A 6,789-nucleotide genomic window follows, 5' to 3' on the forward strand; every position below is an offset into this window, starting at 1 on the left:
ACGACTTAGAAAATGTCCAGTTTCTACACGAGCCTCCCGTGTGTGGCGATAACCTTATCATTATCTCTACCGTAAACTTACTATATTATCTACCGTAGTCGTTAGCTTCTCTAGCTAGACCAGAGCACCAAATGTTTAGCACACCCAGCAGATCATAACCCAGTAAATACAAAAACTTGATTCTCTCATGGTAAATAGATCGGCTGCCCTTGAATATATGACATCAAGGTATAAGCCTACTCGCTTAGTGGTGTTAGTTACCTTAACTTAATTAGGTATAGTCATTAACAGATGGTGAAATTAATAGGGCCTACTGGTTTTCGAAACATTTAATGTTTACGGTAAATTTCTAAATCGACTGTAACAGTATAGTTAGGTCTTAATTAGTAAAGTTTGGTGTATAGACACCAGGTGACTGGAGGGAGACCAACACAGGTAAGTCTTGTATAGTTGGGGTCAGCCGACACGGATTTTATTTTGGTTATTTATTCAGCTTAGGGCAACCGAGAAAATAATTATAGGAATGTATTTAGTAATGTTTTATTAGAGTAGCGTCCCTTTAGTCTATCATCTCTTCCATTCAGAGAGACAGATGTAAAGGAATAACTGCGGCTCTGTTTACTATGTCAGTCTATAAAAACTTGCGTCAGAAAGTTTAGTAGTACCTCGAAAGACGAATTTAATTTACTCCATAACTTTGCTAGTATGTCAAGCTGTTCGTTATCTCAAACAGTGTTTCTTCCAGACTTTTTTCTCCGGGGGGGGGGGGGGGGGGGGGGGCACTTGAAATTTTCGGGGGGGGGGGGGGGGCGGTAGACTTTCTTCATGGGGGGGGCGGACACTGTTAAAAGTATATATTTTCTATATAAATTATATAAATTTTATTTCGTTCGGGGGGGGGGGGGGGCGGTAAAAACTCTGGAAGAAACTCTGATCTCAAAGCAATATTTTTTTCATTGAAATTAATTGAAATGCTAATAATTCGTTCCGTGCTCCAAAATGTCACTCGCTTTGCAACTCTGTCCGTGTGTCTGTGTGGATGTGTGTGTGAGTGTGTGTATGTCTGTGAACACGATAACATGAGTACCGTTACAGCTAGGTTGTCGAAATTTCATATATAAGTATCATATCAAATTGGTTGTTTTATCTCAACTTTTTAGCGATTTCCGGTAACCGGAGGTGGAACTTATTCTACTTTTGGTTTTTTAAAAGCCAATATCTTGAGTACTGTTTCACATATAAGTAAAAGATCTAATTATCTGTCTTCCGTTGACCGGAAGTAGTACTTCACGCTGTTTCCGCTTTCTCAAAAACGCATATTAATTTATAAAGTACTAATATTCCGCATTATTATACACACAACGTTTGCTGTTCACTTGGTGCGCAGTTCTTTTTTTCTACGAGATTTTATTCTATTTTTAAAAGTTTAGGTAATTAAAATAAAAATGTATTAAAAATCATGTCTATATCATTTTGCTATTCCACGGAGTTTGTTTATAAGTATATTCGAGAAAATTTAGGGGAGATGACTCCCGCTTTATTTTGTTACTGTTACTTGTTTTCTTTTCTAAGAAAATAGATGTATAAATGTCATATAAAATATATTAAAGAAGAATGTTCAGAAATAACTGACAAAGGCTATGGAGGAAGCAAATCCAAAAAGAAAAGCAGGCTGAAATCGGAGTCAGCGGTCTAAATAGCGCATTACCAGTTGACACGTATACTTAATTTAATAATTATGTTAGAGGGAATTCTTTCCAATACTAAAATTAAAAACAAAGAAGAAGATCATCACATTATGACGTGTGGCATTTCACGTTTTGACGGGAGACATTTCATATGTTGAATCACGTAACCTATCAACATAAACAACAGACGCGTCACGGTGGTAACAAATGTCACGTCCCATGTTGAAGAATGGGTCACGTGATCACCAAGTGACCAATCCCCGGATGACCGGAGAGAATGAACTGTGACGGCCGTTGCGCATGACCGTACAGGTAGTTAACAGGAGCAGGTCACTGCGGACACACAAACATAGGTGGGTCGTCGTGACCCGGTTCATTAGTTTAGCCCTAATTTAATTAATTGGTAGGTGTTGCCAATCAAATTATACTAGTCACGTGGCGGATGTTTTAGTTGAAGGTCACAGGGCTAGTTTCAAGATGACAAAACCAGCGGTCAGTCGGTCAGACAGGTCACGTGACGGATGTTGTGGTGTTTTACACGGCTTGTGTGCTGGCTGAGAGGGACATGTGGAATCGTTTTTTTCTGTGGTTCAGTTCGTTTTGCCGTTTTAATCGTGTGGTTTGTGATGGTGAGGTGTGTGGTGTAGGTCGTTGTGTGGGCGTAAAGGTAAAACTGTTATCCCCACCCCCTACATCCCCTGCCTACAAGAATGATTGGTGTCTTTTGTTAAGTCAATGAAAAATACACAAGTTCTACAACTCATAAATATTTAAATTATAAAGTATTATTTCTGTTCTCTCCCTTTGACAGTACTCCACACTTGCTGAGCTTGTATGGTTTCTACACCTGAACTATCTAAGTAATCTAACAATCAGCTGAACTCATCAGGGCTTATTTCTGTTTTCTCTTCAATAGATTGACACTGACAGTTGAGAATACCAACGTGCTCTATAAGTTTAAAAAGCTGAAATAAAATCTTGCTTTATTAGCAAATCAATCCTGCTAATCTACAATGGCGCGAAAAAGGTAGGCTGGGCTTAATGTATAAATTTTTCAAACTTAAATGTTAATGTCTATCGTGTTATGTAGTTTTTAAAAGTAGCCTATTTGAATGATCGTCAAATGAAATTTTAAAATACGCGAATTTATTGGCGTCACAAAGGGGTGAAGGGGGTGGATGGAGTGAGTGAACGTCATAAGTAAACACGTTTCTTAGTTTACAGAGCAGTTAAAGCTTGAGCAACTCAACGAAATAAGTGCAGAATGAGATTATAATACAATTTTTTGTGCAGATAATCTGATTTTAGCTAGTTAGGTTTACGGCAAAAAAAAATGTAGATCTAACGCAACAGACCTACACAATGACGTCACAAAAATATGTAGATCTAACGACAGTCCAAGACTTTGACGTCACTACCCGATGTAGTTCAATATTCAACGTACCTTTGGGGGATTATAAAAATTTACCATGGCTCATTATTTAGCGAAATAAGCAAATTATACATCTAGAATCTAAAATTATGTGCTGTAATGACATCAGTCATATGCTACATTAATTTATGGTCCAAGTTAACTGTAGGCTACATTAACATATAGACACACTAACATAGACAAACATGAAATATTGATGAACCTATTGATTGGGGGGGGGGGGGAGCAGCAATGTAGTGTACCCGCGGTCAGTCCCCTCACCCAGGCTCCCGTGATCTGGTTTCGACTGGAAGACAGGTTCGTTCTGTGACCTTGGGTCGCGAGTGCCGTGACCTTGTGATGGTAGACGCCCATTGTCTCGCGCACATGAAGCTTTGTTGCGTTTTGTCATGGTCACTTCATTCTAGTTCAAATCTAGTAGGGCTGGTCATGGTCACTTCATTCTAGTTCCAATCTAGTGTGGGCTAGCCAGGCTCGGCCAACTGGTGGGTCAATACATGGAATACATGCGTGTGGGTGGGTGGGTGGGGGATTTAATTTTAACTGGGGGGGGGGGGGGGGGTTGAAACTCAACCCTTTATCCGTAGCTAAACTCAAACACAACCCCCACAACCTAACCTGCTTCAACTTAAACACTACCATACTTATATTTTTGTACTATCATGTGGCCTCACCAGTAGCGTAGCGAGGGGGGCGGGGGGGGGGGGTGGACATATGTCCCCGGGCGCCGACCTTAGGGGGCGCCAAAATGGGTTGGAAAAAGAAATTGAAAGTTTGAGGGGTTGGAAATCGAAAGTTTGAGGGGGGTGCAAATCGAAATCTCGAGGGGGGGTGCAAATCGAAAAGTTTGTCCCCGGGCGCCGGGAAGGGTCGCTACGCCACTGGGCCTCACCATAAGCACAACCATACTTATACAGTGTTTCTTCCAGACATCTCTTCGGGGGGGGGGGGATATAAAAACGTATAATTTTACCAGTGTCTGCCACCTCCCCCCCCCCCCCCCGGAAAATGTCCGCCCACCCGAAAATATCAAGTGCCCCCCCCCCCTTCCCTGGAGAAAAAAAGTCTGGAAGAAACACCGTACTCACCTTTTTGTGCTATCATGGCCTAACCTTAAACACAACCATACTCATACTTTTGTACAGGTATTCTCTCTGAACTGTGGAGAAACGATAACATTGTTTGTTTGCTCCGTACAAGGTTGCCATATTGGCAACTGAGACTCAGAACATTTTCCCCTAGACCAATGTTTGTAGTATAATTTTTAAAATGGCCTATCATTAATGTCGTGTTGCATTATTGGCATACCAAATGTTACCCATATTGTACACAACACACACGAAAGCTGTTTTTTTTTTAAAATATGTTATTATTTGTATACTACAAACTAAAACAAAAACGACGAGGTCGGGCTCTGTACATAAGGTGGGAAAAATCCAAGAGTAAAAAGCAATGCTATAAAAATAGTACGACATTGTATAAAAATAGTATAACATTGCTTGTTTGAAAGGTTAAAAACTGACGATATACTAAAAATAAACCAGCATGTCGTCATTCGGCTGACATTAACCTGGATGACGTCACTGAGCTTCCATCGGGGGATTCCCCCTCAGGCTGGGGTTAGATTTTCCTTATATTCTCCCCACCCACCCTCCCTCCCCACCCACTTTCTTTTTTTTTCAACCCGACGCCTTCAATGAACCGGCATTAAAGCGTGGCTAAATGTACAGTTGTTTACTGAACATTGGAATGGTTTCATCCAATCGATCAGCTTATGTCAACATGGTGCAAAAATAACTAAACAACCTGTTAGCACTAAAATTAATTCTTAGAAGTTTAAAATCAACAACATAGAAGATAATGGCGCAACATAGATCTAAATTCAATGCTGTTTATCAAAGTCGACTATAGTGCAAGAAGAAATTGTCAATCTATGGTTATTCCCCAGTTGCAACTCCGTTTTTTTTAAAAAAACAAGCTCAGCATATAGATCTAAATGTTCCGAGAAAATTTTAGGCTAGATGTTTATGAAACTCTATTTTTATTTATAAAGTGCGCTAAAAGTCAGATATTTTAAAAACAAACTCAGCATATAAAAATAAAAACCAAATAATTTGAAAAGAAGCTCAGCATATAAAAGTTGTGAGAAAACTTGAGGCGGGAGGTTCGAGCAAGCGATCAAGACAACTTACTGACAAGACCTTGTGTCTGTAGCACTGACCACAACCTAAAACAGCAGACACTGACCATCACCTAAACACCACGTACGTAAGTAGCAGGAGATCTTTCGATACACTTATGTTTTTCAACCTAGGCCAATGTGGCAAGTCAACTTTGGTCGCTAACTAATCAAATTCCAGCCTCTAACGACGAACGATAACTCGACTACTGTAGGCCTACCTTAACGATCTGAAGTTACAGTAGAAATGGTTTACCGTCCCGTTTCACCAATCAGAAATTGTAAAAGTCTCGTTTCGTCGAATCAGGTATATAGGTATATCGTCGATATACCTATAAACTCTAATATGTTCAAGCTAACAATAAACCTACTGATTTAGTGTTTAAATGTGATAAAAGTGCAATCAGAAATTGTAAAAGTCTCGTTTCGTCGAATCAGGTATATAGGTATATCGTCGATATACCTATAAACTCTAATATGTTCAAGCTAACAATAAACCTACTGATTTAGTGTTTAAATGTGATAAAAGTGCTATCTCGCTCAGCTTTACACCGAGCGTGAATAATTTAGGTCTACTTTTCAAAGGTCACAGCTCCAGTCATGCGAATATCAAGGGGCCTACATAACTTTTTTTTATGCAACCGTCTCTCTAAGTATTTGACATCTTCCGGCGACCAGAAGGATATAATAATTTTAAATGAACAAAAAAAAAGGCTAGGTCTGGTCGATACACTCATGCTATAGGGCACATCTTTAAAAGAAAAAAAAACAGTCACATTTAGTAATATAAAAGTAATAACTTTCTAAAAACTTTGAATGCTGTGTTCCCTGTAATTTTATCTGGCAGTTTTTGTCCCACGCCCGCCTAGAGCGGCCTAGTCTTCAGAGCATAACAAGATGGGTTTTTTTTAGCCCAGAGATCACCAATCAAATTACGTGAGCCTTGATTGTAAAATGAGGAAATGAACATCGTAATATGATTTAATTAGGCTATGGGCACTAAATAATAAAGACATATTTTAGACCCTTGTAAGTTCAGACATGGTGGTCAACATAAAGCGTCCACATCATCTTCCGTGGTTAAATATAAATAAGAATACAGACGTCTAGTTTTGGCCTATTTAAAACAAAACACACATGCCTATTCAAAGGCAATCAAAAGCTAGACTTGAATGTTAACCAAGAAGCGTACCAGCATTTATATACGGATAGCTTTTGTGGAGGCATACACCTACAAGTAGTAACTTCACATGGCGTATGATGCGGTCCGCACAGGGTGACACCATCTCGAAAAAAATAACTGAAAAATTATTGTTTTATCCAGCGAAATTTAAAATGCTAGATTGTTGGAAGGAGGGGTGACACTCGACCTAGTGACGCCACTGTAAAGGCCAACTGTATTAAATCTATTTTGAATCAATGTTTGTTATAAGTTTTGATCAGTATGAGAATTATATATACCGGTACCATACTACTACTACTACTTTAAA

Source organism: Physella acuta, unplaced genomic scaffold (genome assembly GCF_028476545.2).
Source record: "Physella acuta isolate Inbredline_101_S28 unplaced genomic scaffold, ASM2847654v3 ptg000322l, whole genome shotgun sequence".
In the NCBI taxonomy this organism is placed as follows: Eukaryota; Metazoa; Mollusca; class Gastropoda; family Physidae; genus Physella; species Physella acuta.